This window comes from Triturus cristatus, chromosome 10, assembly GCF_964204655.1.
Source record: "Triturus cristatus chromosome 10, aTriCri1.1, whole genome shotgun sequence".
Lineage (NCBI taxonomy): Eukaryota > Metazoa > Chordata > Amphibia > Caudata > Salamandridae > Triturus > Triturus cristatus.
Genome location: NC_140593.1, coordinates 475,678,770 through 475,704,784, shown reverse-complemented (window position 1 = coordinate 475,704,784; position 26,015 = coordinate 475,678,770).

The window sequence follows — 26,015 nt, the reverse complement described above, 5'->3', positions numbered from 1 at the left end:
GCAGCTGGAGAGTCCGCCTTCTGCATTAACATGGATAGATTGCACTCTCATCCGTGACAAGTGCACCCCTGCTTAGCTTGTGAGATTTGATGGGATTACTCTTACAATTATTATGTTAAACTGCCACACTATGGCTAACATGAATTTTAAAGTTTAAACAAATGGGATTAGTATGCTATTACAGCGAATCGCGAAATACCGAGTCGGAATCTGAAGGTGACGTTGCCCTCTTTCAGTGAATTGTTCTTAAAAGGGACAAGGTCAGACAGTTTAATTATTTACCAAAAAGCCATTAAGTAAATATTTGTCGTCAACAGCCTCATTAAAATTGCCCTACCATTTAACTAAACCCACAGGTAAATGTTCTCTCATGAAGGTCAATCAACAGGTTGCTTGCAGACCGTTCACTTTGAATTAAAGGAAAACATGTCGATAAAATTTAGCGGAGCACTACCAATATTTAGGAGCGGCTCCTCCATTAGAGCGGTGGAGCATCTCCTAACCAAAAACAAATGTCCCCAGAAAACCCACAGAGCTGAAAAATAAAATGGTATTAAAGTTTATTTATTACTATTTTATTTTTCACCAACCCATCATGAACCGGGTGTCAAGATGGGGCGGGCAATTGCTGCTGAGTGGCAGCAGCAATTAAGTTCAAAGTGTGCATGTCATTTTGTCTGGCTGTCTTGCGACAGGCAGTCAGACATGTGCATTTTAAACCTCTCTAACCCAACCTCTGGGTTAGACAAAGTACAGGCCTCCAGTGCACTTAAGAGTGCTGAGAGAGGCCACTCCCTCCAATGTTGGTGCTTCTCTTATGTTGGTTAACAGCATGAGAGCAGTGCCAGGATTGGTTAGGGGAGGTGGCTGGGTCCTGCGTTGGAGCCTTGAGAAGAGAAGACTGGATCAGCCAAGAGAGGAGGATGTCATGCAGCGAGCCAGGAAGGTAAGTACCTATTTCTTTTATTTATGTTAGTACCACCCATTTGCCCGCCTCACCCCTCTCTGTACATGCCAGCCGACACCAGCAATATCATTCAATCATTCTGTTATGTCTTTACCCATTCTGTGCCTATGGGAGAATGCCTTAGTGTATATTGCTCTAAGTTTTATATATTGATCTACAAACATATTAATTCAAATGTGTTGACTACCAATATATTGTCAAGGTGAATGCATATGTTAGTATAGATTTACTATTCATAACTCCACTTATGCATACCTTGAGGATGGACTCGGGATTCAATAATCATGCAAGTTGTTATACAGAACTTAATAATGTAATACAGCACTGATTTGGAGGCCTTACAGTTTTCCGTGCATGGCCAATGTCGCTTCCCCAGAACATCTCTTTGCATATAAGACTGCTTCTGCCACATATAATGCGATCCACCTTAAAACCCAAGTATTTTGATTTCAAAAATGGCATATCTCAAGCAGAAACAGATTCCCTAGCAGCAAAGCTATGCTCATGTTTGACACACCCAGGTTTACAAAGACCTCCAACATCAAGGGGCCGATTACGATCCTGGAAAAACCCGGTACAAACCGTGGGTCGGAGCTTTTTCTCCGTCCGACTCGTACCGGGTTGTAAAACTTTACAAACATGCAATTACGATTCGTTCGGAAACACCATTCCTGTACGATTCGGAAAAAAGACCAACCGACAGAAAAATACATACAAATGTGATCTGGGACACCGCGGACGTGACGTCCGGACGGAGTTAGGCATGTTTTTACGTACCAGCAATTACGATTCGCACCGACTGCAGTCCGGATGGGAAAATTTTTACGGCACCTAAAAAGTGCCGGAAAAGCTAAGTACGCAGCGATGCGAGCTGATTAGGGGGCCCGGTACGCGCCGTACCCCCCCCTGCCCCCCATATGTATGGAGCGTACCCCCACCCCATATGTACGGAGCGTACCCCCATACCCCCCAGCCCCCCGTATGTACGGAGCGTACCCCCACCCCCATATGTACGGAGCGTACCCCCACCCCCATATGTACGGAGCGTACCCCCCAGCCCCCCATATGTACGGAGCATACCCCCCAGCCCCCATATGTACGGAGCGTACCCCCGTACCCCCCAGCCCCCCGTATGTAGGGAGCGTACCCCCCAGCCCCCCATATGTATGGAGCGTACCCCCGTACCCCCCAGCCCCCCATATGTACGGAGCGTACCCCCACCCCCATATGTACGGAGCGTACCCCCCAGCCCCCCGTATGTACGGAGCATACCCCCCAGCCCCCATATGTACGGAGCATACCCCCGTACCCCCCAGCCCCCCGTATGTAGGGAGCGTACCCCCCAGCCCCCCATATGTATGGAGCGTACCCCCGTACCCCCCAGCCCCCCATATGTACGGAGCGTACCCCCCAGCCCCTCATATGTACGGAGCGTACCCACGTACCCCCCAGCCCCCCGTATGTACGGAGCGTACCCCCACCCCCATATGTACGGTGCGGACCCCCAGCGCTACGCGCTGGGGGTCCGCACCGTACATATGGGGGTGGGGGTTCGCTCCGTACATACGGGGGGCTGGGGGGTACGCTCCGTACATATGGGGGTGGGGGTACGCTCCGTACATACGGGGGGCTGGGGGTACGGCGCGCCCATCCGCGGGGGGGCTGGGGGTACGGCGCGAACATACGGGGGGCGGGGGGGGGTACGGCGCGTACCAGGCACTTGTTTGGACATCTCCATGGTTGCTATGGGAGTTCGCTCCGGACGGTCTTTTTTCCATACAGTTGTACAATCGGACGGATGGGACGGATCGTAATTGCGCATTGGGACTTCAGTTTTCCCATTTGTACGTAAAAATGTCCGGGGACGTGTCGGAGACTTTTCCCGACCCGAGGACGTGTGGGGGAATTTTCCCAATGCGATTTGTATGGACTTTTTCCCATACGAATCGTAATTGGCAGTTTGTACGGCGCTTTTACCATTTGTACGGAAAAAAGTCCAGATTCAATTCGGTTGGGGAAATTTTTTCCAGGATCCTAATCGGCACCATATATGTTCATTCTGTGGGAATGCAGCAAGGATCTGGCCGTTATGATACACACGCGATAGGCCACCTCGATCTTCTCTTTCAAGTGGGACCCAGAACATCCCTTTCTCAAAGACCTCACAAAAATTGCTCCCACCGCCTGGGAGGCATCAGAGAACTTCACAGAACAGTTACAGATTAGACTATTACCTCTTACCATTGGGTAACCACAATTGATTCAGGAAATTTTATTTTCTGGCTGTCTTCACATTCCTACAGTAATTATTCACGCCTCTAATTCATACAAATTATACAAAAGTTATGACAGACCATTAACCTCTGTTAAGGAATCCCCTGACCTCTATAAACTAAATCAATTGTTCTCAGCAGATATCTCTATGTGTAGTGCTGAGAAAAGGTGTGCAGTGTTTTGCAGAAGGCAGATTAACACTACAAGATGTGTGTTTGATTATTCAAACTTGTGGAAAACAGTGGGCATCTGCCCACATATAGGCACAGAACCGGACCACCAAACCACAAAATTGGCTCAAACACACCTCAAAACTGGACCACAAATGGATCTGTCAGACTTTTTATCTCTGTTCTTGATGGTCTTCTGCTCTCATTTAGCATTAAGACTCGGGCACTGGGGACACCACCTTTGCTGGCCCAGTCACAACCAGCTCACTACATTCAGAGTTGCTCACTGGGCAGACTGGCTTGTTTCTCAAAGTGACTACTTCCTTCAAGGTGGGAGCCACTTTATTACAAAAAAGTATCCTTACCTTTTGCACATGTATACCACCTCTTTTGAGGAGTGAGTACATTTTCAATGTTTTATGACCGGATTTGAGTCACAAAATGTTGATATGTGAGATATAGACTAGCCATCAAAACCTTCCTCTTTCCTTTGGATTTGTAAGAGCTGTTATGGCCGTGTTCCCTGATACTGCTTGTTGTCCGGTTTCTTTTGTCCATTATAGCGCCGGGACGCCCCTTTGCTGGGGCAGCTGTGCGCTCTACAAATCCGGATAACATAACATAACATTTAAAAGGAACGCCTACAACACGCTACTTCCAGATACCTAATGTGTATTCATCCAGAATCCCATCTCAGGAGTCAGAAAATGGTTCCCAACTCCTAAAATGAACCAGAGCGCTGTCAACTAACTATTAAAACGTTTAGTATACTGGGCCCCTAGTATTGCCCTCACAATTGTTTAAAAGTGAGCTCCTAGCGCCATGGCTTCTAACGTTTATTCCCAATATCTGCATTGGTGTTCTATTTATTTAGTCTACATCTTAAACTAGAACTCTCTGTGACAAAGGATGCTCTACCTATGACTATGTTCTTAAGAACCATATTGAAACTTTTTTATTCGTGATTTTGAAGAAAGGGATTTCATTAAAGTTTACAAGAGAAAATGGTATGCTTTCTTTCTTACATGTCACAAAAAAAGTGCATCTTGTTTTTTAATAAATTAGCCATCTTATCAAACCAGCCCTATCATTTAACACAATTTAGACGTTTACTAAATGTCTGCTGAATAGGCACATAAGGCATCTTACTGAGTTTCAGAATCTGTTGATCCTTATAAACCTCAGATCCTCAGTTTTGATATTTACAATTTATCATTTACTGCTTGGGTCACAACAATGAATACAACTCTTCCATGTTTAAGATATTTTGGTTGTTGGTGTCTTCAATGCTATTCTAGGAAAGTGACATAAAATCCAGAGATTCTGCAAGAGCCAGCCAGCATCAGTACTATGGTGTCATGATGTCCTTGAGAACAATGAAGTCTTAGTCTAAATGACGTCTTAGTCTAAACATTTTTCTAAATTGTTTTAAATTGATAGGAAAGTAATTAATTGAAATTCGGTGTTGGTTTTCATGAATATATGCAATTCGTGTTGGGGACCCTAGATGATATCATTTTATCGATCACAAATAGCACAAGATTATGCATAAGATATAAAACCTGTTCTTATGCCCTGTCTTTTGAATGCTCATATTTATTAATAATCATATGAACATTTGATGTACCCAATGCTGCATGTTGTACATTCCTCTTATCATTCTACCCAACTGCATCTCCCATCCTCCGATTGTCAAGTCATTTCTGCACGTTGGCATAGGATTATTTTTTCGTAACTTCTTGTATCATGAAAAACACCTGAGCCTGTATTATGGCAGTGTCCCAGTGGTGCAAAGGGTCTCTTTTCTACTCCCCTAAGGCACTGTTGTATATCAGATGCTTGCAAGACCCTTCTGTAACACAGACAGTGCCAGCAAACATACTTCACCAGAGCTATCTTAAGAAGGCGTTCTCTCATTTGCATGGGGGCATGAGACCAATTCATAGTCAGTGTACTCCGGGCCGTCCCTTGGAGGTCGGACAAAGGCTCCAACAGCAGGAGGTTTCAAGTTCGGAAGGGAAAACTAAGACAAAACCAGTGAAAATCAGTAAGGTCGAGACTCAAGCAAGCCATATCAGTCCTGTGGTTTGGGCTAAACCAATGGAGAGACTAAAGCTAGGAAATGGAAGGCATCTATTTTTCCTCTCAAACCGTCTCATTGAGAACAGTTTAGGCATATTTCAAGTGTTACTGTACATTTCTCAGATTGCCAATCTAGTCTTGAAAAATCTCACTTTTAAAGTGATCAGTCATTGCTGCCCAGTAGTGCTGGAGTGGTTTAAAGTACTGTAATATCCCATGGACATTGGAATGCCATGTCCCTTTGTTGGAGAATTTTTGTGTCTGTGTCTGGTAGTTTCATGACATGCTTTCCACACACACATCTGATTCTTGGAAGCAGACGTACATGCTTAACCCCTCCCCTGCTCATGACGGAGCCATTCCGTCATGAGCCACGGTTGCCGTGTGCTCATGACGGAGTGGTCCCGCATGCCACGACCGTTGGCGGCCGCTCCACCCACGCGGCGCTGTTTCCCCGCCTGTGCGGGGGGACAATGCAACTGGGCGGAGTCATGACGGAACCACTCCGTCATGAGCACAGCTCAACCGTGGCTCATGACGGAGTGGCTCCGTCATGAGCACAGCGCCACCGCGCTGCCCCCCAACCCCCCCAGCGCTGCGGCGGAATTCCCGCCGCAGCGAAAGGGTTAAAGTTGATAATTTGGGAATGGTATTGACGCACTACATTCTGTGGACAGCACTGATTAAGAGAGAATCTCCACACCAGAAAGGTAGCTTCTCTACAGTGCATCTCAGCAAGACCAAGATATCTCTCTGAATGAATCTGTATGCCAAAGGGGCTCTTCCTCCATAAGTGCCCTAAAATGGGTGGAAAAACAGCTAACTGTTTTGCAGAAACATTTCTCTCAACCGTTTGGAAATTGAGGTAATTGCTGAGCCCAAATAAAATAGACATCAACAACTTCAACTACTGGATCAAGAACTGAGTGGACTCCCTCACATCCATCAAAACCAACAAGCACAGTAGATCATACAAACAAACCAATTGGTGCACTGAAGACCTCTGAGACACCAAACAACACTGTAAACATCAATAAAGGAAATGGAGAGCCAGCCACGACACCTCTGACCGAACTACCAACGAGGTTGCACTCAGATGCTGTCACCATCAATTAAGCGACATCAAGAAAAAAGCACTAGTGGGCCGCATCGAAGAAAGCTCCAACAGTTGCAAGGATATCTTCTTGATTGTTAAGGATTTCATCACACCCTCAGCCACTGTTACCAACATTGCTGCCTCCCAGCCACTCTGCGTCAACCTACCCAACTTCTTCCACAGCAAAATTGCAAATATCTACAGAAACTTTGCACACCAACACGGCCCCTAAGAAGTCATTTCTGACCTACCCACTAACAACCACGACAGCCACCTGAACAAATGGACAACCCTCACCAGAAATGACACAGCTGCAAGCATGCAGACCATCCACTCAGGGGCCATAGACCCATGCCCCCATCACATCTACAACCTGGGGACATCACCAATCAACACCACCCTATCTAGTGAACATATCCATGTTAACACATTGAACATATTCATGTTTGTTGGAATGGAAGGATGTCCTCAACAATTTCAACACTGTTGTACTCCTGCAGTAAAAGAGTATTTTGAGATGGTCCTTATGATCAGTTTTGAAGGCCATTAGGAAAGGGAGTAGGAGAAAGGATCAACTTAACCTGTAATTTGTTGGGTTTATTCAATATCTTGCACTTTCTGTGCTGCAGCAGAGGTAGAGGCCATGTTAAAAGATTTTAGGAGGCTGTGGTAATCTCTGTGATGTATATTGCCCCACACCATTAAGGCTCTTGCTATGGAGGGGGTGAATAATGTGGAAGCAATTGTCAAAGTCTACATTGAGCTTGATTTTAGACTGACAACAAGACAGGTGTGGTCAGATAACCAAGTTGGTCTTCCCACATCCCAACCAAAGTTTTATTTCTGACCAGGGAGGTCATTGAAAGTTTGATACATCTTCGGCAAGCTCCCGCTGATGTCATGGTTTGGCACCAAAATCTCACAGCGGGACAAAGCTGAATTTCATAGCCACCAGGATCTCTTCTCGGGTTGGATAGATTGTGCTCCTTGCTAAGGTCCAAGATTTTACTTTCAGAGTTAATCACATTTTTGGCTCTCAAAATCCTCCAAAGCGCAAGGCTGACAACTGTAGCAGGTCAGGGCTCCAGAAGTCTGGATATGTTTGCAACCAGGTCCGGCTAAACCTTTTATTCTTCATGGCAAAATGTGGCAAGTGGGATGATGCTGGTTTTCATGTGCACCTTAAGTGTGACCTCCCTTAGCAAGTCTCAACACCATAGGTGAAAAAAATGGCTAAGTCACACTTTTCTCCACCTGATTGAAAAAATTCTTTCTGGTCACTCCTACAGACCCCAGCGTTGTGGGGAAGGCCTCCAGGCACCTGATCTAGCTCCAGGCATGTTTCCTACAGGGTCAGCCCTCTGTGACCCTTTTGCCATCAGGAGTCCTTGTTTTTTTATGTCCCTAAAGCAGGATTTTTATTTAGTTTTTTATTTATTAAAATAGCTTTGCATAGTGTGAACATGACCCTAGAGGGTATCATAGCCTTTACAGACAAGTTGCGGTACACACAAGGTAGACAATTGTGGGAGAAAAAGCAGACTTAAATACAAATAACAACAAGTACATAGCGCCATCATAGAGGCAGGTAATAGGACCAAATAGTTGTCCAGCAAAAGTAAGTAGAGTGTGTGAAAGGAAGAAAAAAGACATGCTAGTACCATAAAACAAGCAGAGTCATGAAGAGTCTATATGAGGAGGAGCAAGCCATGGGCTCAGGGGAGTCTCCCGATCCGACTGAAAGTTCAGACTCTTCTAACTTCAGCAATGTGCTCGGAGGAGCCACTAGAGTAGTCCGGAAAGATAGAAGCTACTAAATCCATGAAGTGCTCATAAGTAAGGCTTCCACTTCCTTTTTGAAGGAAAATGTTGATGAATCAGTCTAGTTTCCAGCAGTAGGGAGTTCCAAATTATCGGGGCAATACCTGAGAAAGATCGATTGTGCGTTTTCATTTTTTGAAAGGTTTGAGCAGCAAGGTGCTGGAGCTCCTTGAGGAACGGGTGCTGCAGGAGAATTTTAGCTTGTTTGCAAGGTACAGAGGAGTGTTGAAGTGCAGTGCTTTGTGTGGCATACATGCCAGTTTAGAGATTTCAGGTCAGGAGAGATGTGGTCGAATTTATTGGAGCCTGTGATGAGCCTAGCAGCTGCATTCAGTGAAGCCCTGAGAGGGGCTAAGCTGTATCTCTGAAGGCCGCAGAGGGTTACACTGCCGTATTCCAGCCATGATATGACTAACACTTGCACAGCAGATTTGAAGTCGTCATGAGGAAGAAATGGTTTAATTTTCCTAAGAATGCTGAGTTGGAAGTTCGCTCCTTTGGTAGCAGCACAGATGTGATCCTGCATGTTTAAGTTCTTAGAGTACAACAACAAGAGAGAGGGTAAAACACACTCTTAATCCCCCTAAAATGATACTAGTAAACAACAAAAGAGTATGGGCGAACAATAAAGGAGAGTAAAGCCAGCGCAAAAAATCAATCAGATTTGTTAAAAGAACCCTCATTCACCAACCTGGTTGGTGACATGCTTCATCATTGGGCTCCCAGCACGGAGGTCGAGTACCTCCCCGGTGTGCTACTACACCTGTTTACAGTGGAGCTGGTGATTGAATGTAATGTAAGAGGGCAAAAGAAAATGGTGAGTGCAAAAAATGTTGTGAATAAAAAATGCCTGGATTTTAAACCCAAAACCATTTATTATGGTAAATCTGGCATTCATTATAAAAAATAAATAACTATTACCAGATCTGGTCAGTTATCCCTTAAAGTGCAAATAACAGCGGCCAACATGTTTCTGCCTTTGTAGTATGTTCACCAGGCATTCATCAGGACCTCGCTGCCCCGGTGGTGTGCACACGCTAAGGCGCACCCAACCGTCCGCAGTAACAAAAAAACATGAAAAACTCACGGTTTTACCAAAATCTTCAGGATTTCTGAAGAACACATGCAGCTGTAAAGATGAACAGAAACACAAATCAGAAATATATGACACACAAAGAACACAATGCGCAAATTGAAAAAGTGTCATTGTGTAAAAAGAACTGCCATGAAATACTCCCTTCACCACATGGATTACAAAATTCAGTAACACCAAGGTGCTTTGTAAAAGCTGTTGATATAAACAGCAGATATTGCATCAAACATATTAGAATGAGCAGGCCACACAACTGTATGGATTATAAAATCTGATAACCACAAGGTGCCTTTCGAAAAGCTGTAGATATAGACAGCAGGTATTATATAAAACATATTAGAATGAGCAAACTACGCGACACCAATTCATTGAAAGTGTGCTCAGTAGTAATAGGTCAATTTTTAAGAAACAAACTCAGCTCATAAGTCACGTGGCTCGAACTATGGAGCCCAATAGATGTCATAGATATTATAGTACTGAATCCCTTATCAGATAGGTCTCTCGTAAAAACAATGAATAACTCACATGGAGCCAAAGTTAGCCTTGCATCATGAATCCAGGAGGGGGGCGCGCACTTATTGTCACAATCTAAAAGATAAAAGCGAGTCTAGTAAATATCCCTCTCAAAGAATATCCAGAAGAGGGACGAGCAAAACACTAGAGGTAACATCGCACAGCCACACTTACTTCGTCAAAGCGCTGCAGCCGCCGATACACCTACTGCTCCCTCATTCACAGACCTCGTTTAAGTTCTTATCCAGCATTATTCCCAACAATTTCGTAGAGTCTATGATGAGGGGTGTGCAGTTGAAAGCAGAGAGATTTTTCAAAAATGTCTCCATGATGGGGGCTTGCTTGGTCGGTGAGATAAGAAGGAATTCTGTTTTGAGGGCATTCAGTTTGAGATGGTTGAGGGTTAAACAATTTGGAGTTTTATGCATGGTTTCGTTGCATGTCTTGATATTGTCAGGATAGGAGATTTTCATGTGCAGCTGGGTATCATCCGCATACATGTGATATTGGATATTAGATGCTTTGAGGATTTTAGTAAGCAGTTTCATGAATAGTTTGAAAGGCGAGCGGGAAAGAGAGGACCCTTGGGGAACCCTCAGGGTGCAGGGACTGGAATTAAAAATAGACTGATTGGATTTTACTCTCTGAGATCTGCTGTTGAGAGTCAAACCATCTTAGTACTGAGTCTGAGATCCCCATCCTACGTTCCAGGAGATTCAGTAAATTGTCATGTTTGACAGTATCGAAGGCAGAAGAGAGGTCAAGAAGTATTAATAAGCAGGATTGGTTCTGGTCAAGCATTGTGAGAGCATCTTCCACTCTATGAGTGATGGCTTATTCGGTGCTGTGGCCGTGACGGAAGCCCAAATGGATTTGATCAAGGAGTTGGAATTCCTCAATGTGATTACAAAGTTGCTCATGAACACATTTCTCGAGTAGTTTTGCTAGAGTAGGGAAGCTAGTGATAGGTCAGAATGTATTCAAGACTTCAGGGTCAGCCGTAGGGTTTTTGAGAATAGGCAGAACCAGACCTGACTTCAACCAGTCCGGGATCACACCTTGCAAAAGAGAGGCATTGATAACGTTGGTCCAGAGTGGAATTAGTGACCTTATAATTTCTTTAAAGAAATTAGTGGGAAGTGGATCATTGAAGTGATTGGACGGTTTAAGGGTCGAGAGAATGTTGAAGATGGATGTGTCATTGAAGGGTGAGAAATTACTCCAAGAGACATTATTTTTAGGGGAGAGACAAGGAACACTAAGAGGCTGTGAAGGTAAGGAGGAGTCTGGAGAGAGGGCAAGATCAGTCAGGGCAGACCTCAATTCAGATTCAATCTTGCTAGACTTATCAAGGAAGAAAGTGGCAAAGTCCTCACAGTTTGGCTGTGGGCAAGAGGAGAGTGGAGGTAGGTTGGGCGTGTTATTGGATTGTCGCTTTATCAGATCAAGCAGCATTTTGGGGCAATCTTTGGCTTTGTCAAGTTGACTTCTGAAGAAGGATGCTTTTGCTGTTCTTATGTGTTTGTTTTAGGCACTCCTTCTCAGCCTTAAAATCATCAGGAGATCAGTCGATGGAGAGGATCTACAAGAACGTTAAGCTAGTCTCAGTTTGCGTCTGTCAGAGTTTTGGCTGTCATTGAACCATGGTTTGGAGTCTTTGTTGGACTTTCTTTTTATTTGAAGGGGGCAATTGCATTCAAGGCTGTCAACATGGAGCTGTTGTAGTGATCAGTGAGTTTGTGGACGTCGGACATGCCTGCAGGAGGAGGTAGGGACAGATTACAATATGATATGAGCTCATTTGTGTTTGCCTTTTGCAATTATCTTTTCCAGTGATTTTGTTTCAATGGTTGGATTTGTTTGGTGTTCCATCTTTCTAGGATTCGGAAGGTGATATAATGATAATCTGACCAGTCACCGGGGACAATAGATTCAAGTTGAATGGAGTTGGGATTGGAGATGATTAAATCAAGGGTTGAGCCTAAATTGTGTGTTGGGCTGTCACAGAATTGTGTCATGATGAGGTCGGCTATGAGGTTTTTGATACTATTCACGCCTGATCATTTGGGTCATTCCAGTGTAGGTTGAAGTCGTCCAGGAAGATCTGGGGGCAGTGGAGACCTAAGTTGGACGAGATGGTTTCCTTAGTTTGTTCAACCAGAGGGAGGTTGTCTTCCGGAGGATAGTAAAAGATGTGCAGGTTGCATAAGTGTCTTTGTTTGCTGATGATGTCTATGCACAGATATTCACAGGACAAGAGAGTAGCTGAGGGGGACTGCTTTGCTGAGAGTCTGTTATGGTAGATACAGGCAATACCACCACCAGATCTCTTAATTCGATCGAATCTGATGATGTTGTGGCTAGGAGGGACTAGGATTTTGAGGAGAGGACCTGAGGAGTCATTAAGCCAGCTTTCTGTGAGTATAAGGAGGTCAAGTTCCTGATCAAGGATGAGTTCAGCTAGGTCAGTGGCATGTTTCACAGCTGATCTACAGTTGAGTAACATGCATTTCAGGTGTGCTTTGTAGTCTGTGAAAGTAGTCTGCGTAATAGGAACTTGCAAAAGGTTAGCACTGTTTAAGGCATTGGAGTTTTGTCTGTCAACTCTGCGGTGGTTAAGTAGAATAGTATGGATAGACTCTGATATGACCTGATTGTGTATAGAAGCAGCAGGAGGGTCTAGTGGGGAAGTTTGTGATGTTCTAGGATAAACTTGGGAGACAGAATGAGAGGTGTTGTAGGCTCTGAGGAGGGAGAGAATGTCCGGTTCAGCTAGGTAGTTTTCGAATCTGATGGGTCTGGAGGGGGCATTAGGGTAGGGAGTAGTATTACAGTTCTGGACGGGCGAATTCATCCCACGATCACTAGTTAACACAGAGGAAGAACTTGGAGTTTTAGGGTGCTGGTTGGTTTGTTGCGGGATCTCCTGCAAGGACTTGTCGGATGCTAGGTCTAGGGCTAAATCCAAAGTGGTGTTTATGAGTTTTTGTATGTTGGATTTGAGTTTTAGAAGCTCCCGATTTAATTCCTTGAGTCTAGAGACGAGACAGGATTGAAGAGCAATGCTCATGGGGAGGAGCAGTCTTGTAAGTGAGGGAAGGAATCGGAGAATCCAACGAAAGGGGAAGATCAGGCGCGAGGCAGCACCCTGAGGGGCATTTCAGGCATTGTTGGACAGATAGGAGCAGCAAGGGGGAGCAGGATTTGGGGTAGAGCAGGAGCTTGGGTGGCAAGGGAGTAAAGTTCAAGGGTTGGTGAATCGCGAAGGAGGGAGGTCTATTACTGTTGATGAGGTTTGGGAAATCCGAATTCAACGTGGAGAGCGGGTGAGCTTGCCATGCCATTATGAGATTAATTAGGTTAGAGCAATAAGGTAGTAAGGGAGTGGCGGAAGTGTTAGAGAGGTAGTCAATGCTATGGCTATCATTGGACCCCGACAACCTAGAGTGAAGGGGGTGAAGTCTGGGTAGTGTGGAGATGTTGGGTGAGTCAGAGCAATCTAGAAGCGATGGAGCTATGGACAAATGAGTGTTGGTCAAGGTAGTAGGGGAAGTCACTGGGTGATTGGGGCTCAGTAAGGCAAGATGATGGAGGTCCTGAGGAATTTTTGTGGGGCTATCGTCAATTGTGTAGCTGGAAGTGTTCCTTTGGTCAAGAGATTTTTTAATGATGGGGAAACAGTCGTCAAAGCTGCCCAGATTCCGATCAGAGGCTTGGACGAGGATAATTCCATTGTTGTAGATGGATATGGTGGCATTAGCTCTGAATGTACGAGACAGCACTACCAAGAGTCTTAGGCCATGAGGGAATTTTTTGGCCGAGGTTATCCTGAGTAAAGAGTGGAACGCCATCCCCCATTGGGCTCTTCTTTTAGTATAGAAGATCAGATCACTAGTAATAGCTCCTTTTTTATGGCAGAAATAAGGATCAGAGATAATGGTTTCTGGGTAAACAGGAGACCAACTAATTGAGCCTTGGTGAGCTGTTCCAGTCACTAGTGTCAGCAGGAGTTATGAGTCCTTTAGTCCTTGAGCCCTCTGCATCCAGCAGAATTCAGGTGTCAGGTACCAGGCATAATCTTTGTTCAATAGGGCCATCTGTTTCGGGTGTAGTCTTCTAAGACCACAGAACACTCTGAGAAGTGAGGTGCCAGTCTTACCTTGCGCACCAGCCAGTGATTGGAGACTTTTCCTTGCCTGATCACGATTTTATTCAAACTTTTAACCCTTTTTTCAAGGAGGGTTCTGGAAGAAAATAAGCACAGAAGGCCGGATTTACAGGGTAAATTTAATAGTCTGGAAGTACCAAAAGCTTTTAAAAGACCATTTGTATATGGCATATGTGGATCTAATGGCTGTGTTCGATTTGGTTCCCAGAGAGATACTCTGGCTAACTCTATCTCAAATGGGGATCAATATCGAATTGCTTGACATTCTGCAGAGACTGCACTCAAATAACTTTGCCCAAGTGAGGGGGGCAGGTGGCGAGCTCACCGAGAAAATACCCATAGAATGAGGAGTCAGACAAGGAAGTGTGCTTGCCACAACATTTGTATCATTATACATGAATTGTGTGATTAACCATCTGGGTCTAAGCACACATGACTCACCAAAACTAGGGGGTGTATTCACTTTACTGCTATCCCACACTCAGGTGGATTCCAAAATCTGCTAAATAAATGTGTTGATTTTTGTGATCGTCTGGGCCTGGAGGTAAATGCCTCCAAGATGAAGATAATGGTCTGAGACTATTCAAAACATTTAAAGGATATGCTTTCATGAAGGAGGAAGTGCTGCAAACTGCAGTAAACTTTGATAATCTGGGTGTTTGGGTGGACAATACAGGCAACTGGAAGTCTCAATTCCTAAAAAGTAAAATGACTTTACTTCACAGCACATTTACGGTTAGCAAAAAGGATAAAGCAACCACCTAAGGTCCGTTACTCCAGCAATTGATGTTTATAGGGCAGAAACACAAGCTGCATGGGGCAGAAATCTGGGGATGCAAAATCTACTACAAAACTATCAGTAAAGGAAAATAATTTTCTGAGAACATTATTTAATTTGCCTGAGAGCACACCAATTATCCCCCTGCATTTCGATGTGGAGCTAAAGAGAATTTGTGACCTAGCGACATTAAAACCATTGCTGTTTTGCGTAAGATTGTAGCAGACTCCCGAACTCTCATCCTACAGTCAAGCAATGGAAGGAGTAAAAATGTACGGGAAATGCAATCTTATCTCCTGGTTTATACATATTAAATTTCAGCTTAGTGAGATAGGCAGGAGTATGTTCTGGGACACCACACACTGGTAAATACCAACAATAGATCAATGATCAAAGAGGCATTTTGGAAACACAGAGTCCTATGTGTCATCAAACAGCTAAGAATGGCGGACAGGTTGAGGAATTTTTAACCTTTAAACCAGCGCCTGTCCTAGAACCGTTTATGGATGGTATGTGGCCCCCCATGCACAAACTCTTTATATAAGATTTAGGTTGGGTACACCGCAATTAAACAAGTACACAAAAAAATGGAAGGCAAACCAAGCCAAATCATTGCACTGTGCACTTTGTACACAGGAAGTTGAGGGTGTGGAACTAATGTTTTTTTGTCAAGCATATGTTAATCCTAGAAGGTCCTAGATAAGATGTTTTGTGTTGCTTTAGGTATAAGACACTTTAAGTTAGTGTATCGAATTTCCCGAACCAACAGAAACCGCTCTAAATTTATATGCATTAGTATCTATTTATTCTCAGTATGGGGGATAAGGAAATCTAAAGGTCTTTCTTTGTAATCATTTTCAACCCTTGAACTTTTATTCCATTTTGGTAGCATAAAATTGCTGAGTATTATTTATATCATTCATAATGTGTAAGTGTATCTACTAAGTGTGTTCAGCATTGAACACAGAACACTATTTGAAAGTTGTTTATGTTTGACACTTCATACATTTTTACAGATTTTAAGGCATTTTCATGTGTTGAAATCATTATTTGTGTGAGGTTTTATGGGCATAGTCCCGAAATAGACTTGAAATTGATAGATTGATTGATTGATTGAGTGGAGTTAAGCCCCTTTGACCTCCTCTATGGCCACCCTGTTAGGGGACCTCTTAACCATTTGAGAGACGAGTAGGAGCAAGCTCCCAGGAATCCTCCTTAGGATGTAGTCAGCTACATGCTGGCCCTGTGCAACCAGAGGCATAGCTTCTGGAAAAAGGCAAAAATCAATCTTGAGGCCAGTCAGGAGGTTATATAACTTTGGTATGATGGTATGACAAGAAGGCGACTCTGGTAGATTTTCAACCTATGGAAACGAGGACGGGGTTGGTTAATACGCGTACTCTTCGGATTATGCAAGTTTTCCATCTGGTGTGCCATCTTCATAATCCATGCGGATTTCCCCAACCAGTTTGGAGGTTTACCTCATGCATATTAGACACAGCACTATTAGGTGGTGATCTGTCATGGCAATGAGATGTAAGTTGGCATCTAGTCACCATTTCACTTTGGAAAAAGCAATACACCATTGAGTTCCTCACCCTCTGTGGAAGATTAGGTTGTCCCTTGATTTTGTATTAGGTCCTGACGAAATGCCCCCAGATCGATCTACGACTAATTGAGTCATGAAAAATGTTGACCATGATTAAAGACCCTAGCATAATGGAAGGTCTATAGGTGACCTAAACTTCACTTAGATCAGAGGCAGGGACCATTGTATGCCACGCTCTCTGACACATATTTTTTTACCTCAACATTGACCAGTGACACCACATTAAATATATTGGCACATATGGTCTATAGTTGATTTTCACCTACTTATTTTCCAATCTTCACACACATTTACTCGATTCACCTTTTTATGTCCAGTCTTTCCATCTAGCGAATTACGAAAAGATCTCTGGTAAAGCGCCCCCTCATAGGCCTGTCAGGCACTGCAGTGACAGCCTGATGTGGAGCAAACCCTGATAATGAAGCATGTCACCCAAGGGTGAGTGAGGGCAATTATTCCTAAAAGCACTTGCTCCCAGTGACCTGTGGAAAGCTAGAGAGAGTGTTTCTGTAGAATCACATACGGAACAGTATACTTCCATTTTTTGTTAGAGTTTTAACCTGGCCAGAAGCTGTATGTTATGGAGCCTGTGGAGGCCGAGCTCTCTAGGATAGCTGGACAGGCCCATATGAGGGGAAGGAGCGGAAGGAGTAGTTCACCTACTTGGTGGATCTCAAGACGCCAAGAAACACCTTAGGGGTGCTTCAAGTGTACTGCGTCAAACCACATGTTGAGATGTATGAAATGAGCATGCTCCGGGTGACAGATGAGGGAGTGGAAGAGGAGAGAGAGCCTTTTCCTAAGGTTCTGTCTGCCCAGTAATACGTTGGGTCAGTAGAGTGTGTCAGCCTCTCCTCTGCTCTCACCCCAGAACAGCAGAGTCACTGTTGTCAGTTACTGTACAGTTCACTTCTCTGTTCTCTGTCACCCCTGGACTCACAGACCTGACCGTCCATGACAAAGACACTGGGGACAGTCTACCTGTAAAAACAAGATTTAGAGGTTATCAGACACGGTGAGGGCCATTATCAAAGAGGAGGCCTCCAAGATGCCGGTGTTAGGAATTATTGAGCCCCCCCCAACAGTCCCTGGGCTGCCCCATCAAGCACCTCTCCAGAATTTAGATTCTGTGTGGACTACTGGGATCTCAATTCCATTACGAAGGCGGATGCACACCCCACCCCCTGAGCTGATGAGCTGATAGGCTGGGCACTGCCAAACTTCTCAGTACTTTTATTTAACACCAGCATACTAGCAGATCGCTCTGACTGAGGAGGCCAAAAAGAGGTCTGCGTTCTCAACCCCAGTGGGCCACCTCTAGATTCTGGTGATGCCCTTTGGTTTAAAGAATGCCCCTGCCACTTTTCAGAAGTTGGTCAATGGCTGGGAAGCAGGTATTCTGTCTGCCTACCTGGATGATATATCTGTCTACAACTCCAGCTGTGTGGAACTCCTTTACCATCTCCAGGAGGTACTTCAGGCCCTGTAGCACGCATGCCTATCGAGGGTTCCATGGTATATCTGGGCCACATGGTGGATGGGGCAGGCATACCTCCAGGCTAAGATGGACAGTATGCTGGCCTAACAAACAAAACACAGATTGAGGTGAGGGCCTTCCTGGGCCTCACAAGATACTATAGGAGGTTTGTTAAAGGATATTGCACCATTGTTACACCCTTAACAGAGCTGACTTCAAAGAAGTAGCCCGGACAGGTGATCTGGACAGAGGCCTGCCAGAAAGTCTTTGACACCCTCAGGAAGGTCATGTGTTCAGCACCGTACTCAAGGCTCCTGACTTCTCTAAGGAGTTCATTGTGCAGACAGGCGCATAGGGGCGGTCTTAGCACAGTTAAATAAGGAGGGCCTAGGCCAACTGTTAGCCTTCGTTAGTAGGAGTTTTCTTCCACAGCTTTATCACCTTTATGAAGAAACCATTAAAAAAAACTAGCAGAAGTGAACATTTATGTGACTGGATATTGATTTGCAAATGTTAACATCCTCTTATTTAAACTATTAAAACCCGTGGGCGTGTCATGTTAGGAAAGTTAAGCCAGCAAGGTTTGAGTTTGTCAGCACAAAAATATTGTGCATCCTAAGAATTTAGCAGCATTTAATTGTGCAGGATATGATGATATCAATATTTTGGGCAATAAAATGTACCAGGGATTGCCCGCGGTATTCGACTAAATGTTATTTTGCACAAACAATTCTAATACCACAGACTTATTCTAACACAGACAAATTCAAATATCTTAAGCACAAAACTGCATAGTGGTTCAGCCAATACGGATGAGAAAATGAAATTAGTGTGATGCTAAATAATTTATGTAATTGGGACAATTGCATCATTTTTCAGACTTTGTGGTATGTTATACGTAGTAGAGTTTTTATAAAGGACATGATTGTGCTCTAGACTACTAAACGCATAGCCCAGGCTGATGTAATAGACATAGAAGGAAGTTTTAAATCCATGCTAAACATCAAAGACTGTTGACAGGGATCCTTGGGTAATATGTCCCCTACTTCTGTTGCTCTGACCAAATCCTTAACTTCCATGCAAACGTTTCGGATAGCAGTAACAACCATGTGCCTGTGGTAGCAGTGGTAGCTCCTCCGCCAAGACGGAGGAGCGTCGCCCCACTGAACAAAATGAAAAATAAAATGATAATAACTATTGTTATCATTTTATGTTTCAGATATACTTCAGTGGCTCTCGGGCAGGACTGGTGGAGTAGGGATAGGAGTGGTTTACACTCCCTAAGTGCACATAACTGCTTACCCAGGCCTCATTACACAGCCTGGTGAGGAACATGCAAACCCTCCCAGCCCCCGTCTGAGCGCCGATTCACAGCATTAAGACCAATCACAAAGCTGCATTGCAGCATTGTGATTGGCTATGGGGAGGCTGGCAGGGCGAGCGCTTCCTGCTGCTAGCAGGGTGTGCAGGAAGATGTCAGAAGGACAGAGGATGAAGGAGAGGCAGCGGCTGTCTTATGTATGTTCATTTTGTTTTCTTTTTTTGGTCCACCCCTTCCCCACCACACCACCCAGGTCCAGTAGCACCCGCTACTGTGTGGCAGTCAAATTAATGATATCCTAAGGATAGAAGATCCTAAATTTGGCAGCGTTCCAGGTGGGGGATGGGCAGGCACCGAGATTCATGTAACAATCAGATAGGCAGGCTTCAATGGAGCCAAAGCGGCTGTAGTAGGTCTGGCAGAATACTGTCAGTCCACGTCTCCACATGCCTTCTCATGACACCTATAAAATCCAAATAAAAAATTATATGTACATGAAATAAAGAAATGTACGTGATGTATGCTAACACAATGGACAATCATCATTCATAGTAGTACTATAGTGAGTATATCAGGATTTCATGTAATACCTAATTTATATTAAGTATCCAATTTCTTAACAAACGTTTTCACGCAATAGCTACCATCTTATAGGTCAATCACACAAAAGAAAAAAAATACATTTTTTTCAAAAGTAAAGCTTGGACTGAAAATGACCATGTATTTTCATCCTCTGAACTGCATATGTAAGTATGGGGTTGGGGGGGGGGGGGGTAATTACGTAGGATAACAAGTTTGGACCACAAGATGGGGAACTACCACTGACATATGGAATAACACATCATAATCCCATAACAATTCCCCACTTTCTTCTAGTACCTAGTTTCACCAGCTTTGTGCAGGTAAAAGTGTTGAGGTGAAAGACTCTTAGGGGGCATATTATCAAGAACGGCGTTAAAATTATCGCCGTTTAGCGGCAGGAAACTGCCGTTAAAGCGGCGATAATGGGCTTGATACTATGCCCTTGAGAATTCCAATAGAAGCCCATTTTGCAGAACATGGGCTTTTATTGGAATGCTCAAGGGCATATTATCAAGCCCGTTATCGCCGCTTTAGCTAAAGCAGCGTTAATTTTAACGCCGTTCTTGATAATATGCCCCCTAGAGTAATTGCGCATCTTGGAATCGTGATGGGATGGGATGAGTAACTCCTGTCAACGACCCCATCAGGGTGATTGGTGTACGCCCAGTGAGGCCATATGTGCTTTGCTGACTTTGCTATATTTATTGAAAACATTAAGTTTTAGCTACAATTTTGCATTCCAGATTTAGAGTAATCTGGAATGCAATTTGATACACTGCAGCAATGGTGACTGCAGTGTATCAAAATGTTCCAGTGCGATGCAAGGGGCAGGATGCTTGATTTAAATGCCTTTTTTGTGCATTACCTTCTATGCGGGATTATTTGCAGGACCGAATAAGCTCCATGAACAGTTAAATTATTAAAACTGTTAATCTAAATAGCCTTGAATTGAAAGCAAGTTCAACATTTGCAGCCACTTAAAGCAAAAGTAAAACACTTGCTATCAGAATTTATCCATCTGCAAACTGTATTTTCCTTTGATGGCTCCATAGTTAGCAGTTTCATAAATCTGCAACCTAATTGGAGGCACATTAACATTTGTTCCTTGGAGATAATTATAGGCTGCAAACACTTCTTTACACTTAAACATAAAAATAAATTTGGTTATTATCACATTACTGCATTGTGGAGTGCCCTGCATGATTATAAACCTCTTCCTTTCTATTAAAGCATAATTTGCCTCATGTTTAAATCCAGACCCGTCTTGTTTCTGCTTACACACATTCATTACAGTTCTGCTGCATTCTAATTGCAGTAAACAATTGCCGACTCTGTGTAAATCTATTCATGGAGTCTAATGGACAATTTAGAAGTAAGAATAAGGGAGGCACTTTCCATTCCAATGCTGAATGGACAATTCGCTACAAGTTACTTCGTCCAGATAATTTTTTCCATGGTTTCTCGTACGAAGCAAAAGAAAAGTACACACATTCTTCGAACTCTGGGGCAGATTTACAAGAAAGTGACGTATCTGTAGAGATGCGTCACTTTCCCTGCGCCAACATGCCAAATCCTCGCGTCACCATGGATGCGCCGTATTTACAATACGGCGCACCATGGCGCAAGGATTGACAGATGCGTCAGAAATTCTGACGCATCTGTTGACGGAAAAGTCACGCATTGCTGGAGTCGTGTCGCAAGCACGACGCAACTCCAGCAATGCTCAGGGGCGCCCTATGCCTAACATGCTGCGTCACTCCTTACACCTGCTTCAAGCAGGCGCAGGGTTTTGACGCAGCATGGACGCAAAAGTGACTCAGTGAAATCTTGTAGATTTCACTGAGTCACTTTTACGGGGCTTCCTGCGACGGAACGCTCACCCTGCATACATTAAACCTGACGCAGGTTTAATGTGGCGCAGGGCTTCACAACGTGATGCATCTCCCTAGATGCATCACGTTGTAAATGGGCTGCAACTTTTACGCTGCATCACAAAAGTGACGCAACGACGGTGCAAAAGTGACGCAAGGGGCTGTAAATCTGCCCCTCTGTTTTCTGTGGCTTTGCATAGTCCTTGAATTTATGCACACGACTGAGATGAACGGTTGTTGCTGATGGACATATTTAAATAACTGTTGCAACTAATATACTAATCGAGGGCACTCTGTTCATCTCTACATGATAATAATCTGTAATAGGTTCACCGTGGTTTAAAACCATAGACTTGTAGTTTACGAAAAATTGTTTGCCACAGGCACTTTGACTAACCTGTCATTTAGGAACACTTTGCATCTACGTTGTTATCCATGATGTGAAATTAGCAACACTAACATGACATGACATTTGGAGCCTATTAAAGACACGGATGCGAAGATTATGGCATCATTTCTTATAGAATTTCTCTGGCAACAAAGAAAAAAAAAATACAACATTTTTTTCCAACATGGATTAAACCCTCTAACCTCTTGAGAGTCTGCAGACCAGGCATCCATTCCCCATGACTCCACAGTGAAATACCCATGGCATCACATCCTACTTCAAAAATAGTCCTGCCACAGAGCCACTTCCATTTCTTTGACTGCTGAACCAATGTCCAAAGAACAACATTGAAGGAAACACCTGGCAAAAACATTTAACACCTGACAGAATCCTGAGGCTCATGTGTGTAGTGCCTCTGCTTCCATGTGAAGGGTAACGTCAGTTGGACGACCCTGAGGAAGCTGTAGAACTTGGGGGCATATCAGCAAGGCGAGGCGATGGAATTATTGTCGCTTTTGCGGCCGTTTTCGGCCAAAAAGCGGCGATAATTTATCGCCTAATTAGCAAGCTCACGCTAACGCGTGAAAACTTGCGTTAGCGCAGGAATTCCTAACGCCCGGCTTTGCATCTCTAATGAGATGCAAAGTGGGCGTTCCTGACCTGACATGACAGGAGAAATGTCGCTAAGCGACATTTCTCCTATCATCAAGCCCCACGCTATGAAGCATAGCGGCAAGAAAAGTAGCAATAACCCCTGTTATCGCTACTTTCCTTACGCCTGCTTCAGGACTGACTTAGCCATGATATCCTATGGAAGGTGGATATCATGGCTAAGTTTGTGGGGCCCTATCAATAAGCTAACGCCACGTTGCGTGAGATTATCGCTGGGTTTCCAGCCATAATCTCACGTTAGGCAGTTAGCACGAGGATTTTTATCGCTTTTTAGATAAGCGTTGCTAATAGCACGCTATCTCAGCGATTAAAATCCACGCTAGCCGGCGATAATTATCCTAGCGCTAAGTGCGCTTAGCGATAATTATCGCCGGTTATTGCTGATATGCCCCTAAGAGAATTCAGGCTGAAAGGAATTACTGAGAAGCAGTTTAAGGTAGACATTTCCTGTGACAATAGATGGGGAGTGTTGATATTCTATTACAAGACCAGAGGCTCAATTATGTCACGTTTAAAACCTGTCAACACTACAGCAAGGAACATGAACCACCAGCTTAAGGTAAAGGTTTCAAGGAAGATTCCTGAGACCAGTATACTGCTTTCATAATGCCCTCTAGTCCCACAGACATAACATATGCTTTGGAGACCTTGGGGGCATATTATCAAGCATGGTGTTAAAATTATCGCCGCTTTAGCGGCAGAAAACTGCCATTAAAGCAGCGATAATGGGCTTGATAATATGCCGCAGAGAATTCCAATAGAAGCTCATGTTGACACCAGAACATGGGCTTCTATGGGAATTCTCAAGGGCATATTATCAAGCCCATTATCGCCGCTTTAGCGGCAGTTTTCTGCCGCTAAAGCGGCGATAAATTTAACTCCATTTCTTGATAATATGCCCCATAGCCCTCTTGAAGAATGGACCCCAAACCAGGATATATCAATTACAGCCTATCCATATTACTCTTAGACCATCTTGCTAAAAATGAACAGGTTTCAGATGGGAGGAACCTTCACGAAAATTAACCATAAGGCTCTACACATCAGTAAAATGCCTACCAATCGGCTCACCTTTTACCAGAATGTGATTTGCTGAAATACCTTACCCGTGCATATTAATTGTTCTGTAGACCTTTCCTCTTGAAAAAAGAGAGATCAGAAAATTCACAAGCTCTACTAGAGTGGGAGAAACAGGATTAACCTACTGTTCCACACACCAGCTATCCCAGGTGGACCAGGCGTACTTGTAACTTGATCTAGTGGATGGAGCCCCAGAATATTTGTTGACCAACTGAGCCTACTATGCTAGTTCAGTGACATTAAAATTTAATGTATTCTGGACCAGAGTTGGGATTCCAACCTGTGCCTGCAGCTTAGTTAGCACTTCCCACAAACCACTCCGCCAAACTGCTATGAAATTATATATCTGTAATGTGTTCTGCCTGAGACGAAATTCTAGCTATAAAGGTCTTCAGTGGCCAAAACGTGAAATGTATACTTCACGTACGTGCACGGTTGCTTCTCCTCACACTCACCTGATTTAAACATGGCTGCCTGACAACACACTAAGGGGCAGATTTATGTTTCCTTTCGCATCCCTGCAAATCAGCAGGGATGCGCCAGGAAAGATGCGTCACGCAAGTTTACCCTTGCGCCACCACAGATGCGCCGCATTTACAATGCAGCGCATCGTGGCGTAAGGATAAACAGATGCGTGACGCATCTGATGGCGTAAGGGCGGCGCATTGCTGGAGTCGTGTCGCAAGCACGACGCAACTCCAGCAATGTTTAGGGGCTGCCCAATCTAACATGCTGCGTCATGCCTTACGCCTGCTTCAAGCAGGTGCAAGGTTTTGACGCAGTAGTGTCGGAAAAGTGACTGAGGGAAATCTTGTAGATTTCACTGCGTCACTTTTCCGAGGCTTTTTCCGATGGAACGCCCACCCTGCATACATTAAACCTGACGCAGGTTTAATGTGGCGCAGGGCTTTACACCGTGACGCATCTCCATAGATGCGTCACGATGTAAATAGGGCGCAACGTGGCGCAGGGTTTACGCCGCCGCTGCGTCACAAAAGTGACGCAACGGCGGCGTAAAAGTGGCGCAAGTCTAACATAAATCTGCCCCTTAATCCTGAGATGAAAGGGCAAATAAGTCTCGCTTTAACTCCACCACAAACAACAAAATGCACACAAAGACACAGTAAAAGCCACTGAACAGAGATGATTATGGGGGAGCAATAGCAAACATGCAAACAAGTAAGCAATTGTTTAATAAAAAAATATACTCATAATAAATTCAAACTAAGTGAAATATGAGGGCACATCTACTGCTAGAACAGCAAAGAAGAGGAAGTGAGCTCTGCGTTAGGACTAATTATATTGAGAGCTGTGAGGTTATGGGTATCTCACTATGATGTCTAGAGACTGGACACCTGGTTTGCAGACTCTGAACTTTGGAAGTTTTTTGTGATATTAATGTTGAAAAAAACGTAGTTGTAATATTTTTGTCTTTGCTCCTAGAGAATTTTAGCACAGAAGTGAAATTTGGAATTGAGACTCTGGTCTTGTAATGTGTTTCAGAAATTTAATGTACAATGACTATACCCAAAATAGAATATTTGAAGGAATATTCTTGAAACGGTTAACAACAATCAGATGATCATTTTGAAGTCCGAGTTTATATCACTGTTGAAAAATGGCCCTCTTTAAAAGGTTGCCCCAAACGTTTTGCCTTACTCCTCCACTTTTTCTGACCTCGATTTTGTTAGCTTTGGGACTCTGAGCACTGTACCACTGCTAACCAGTGCTAAAGTGCATCTGCTCTCTGATTAAAACATGGTTTGGTTGGATTATCCACAATTGGCATATTTAATTTACTCATATGTCCCTACGAAAGTGTACTACATGTGCTCAGGGCCTGTAAATTAAATGGTACTAGTGGCCCTGCAGCATTGTTTGTGCCACCCACTTAAGAAGCCCTTTAAACATGTCTCAGGCCTGCCATTGCAGAGACTGTGCATGCAGTTTTAAACTGCCATGTCGACCTGGCAAGTTAAACCTCTTGCCAAGCCTAAACCTTTCTTTTTAAATTATATAAGTTACCCTTAACGTAGGCCCTGGACAGCCCAAG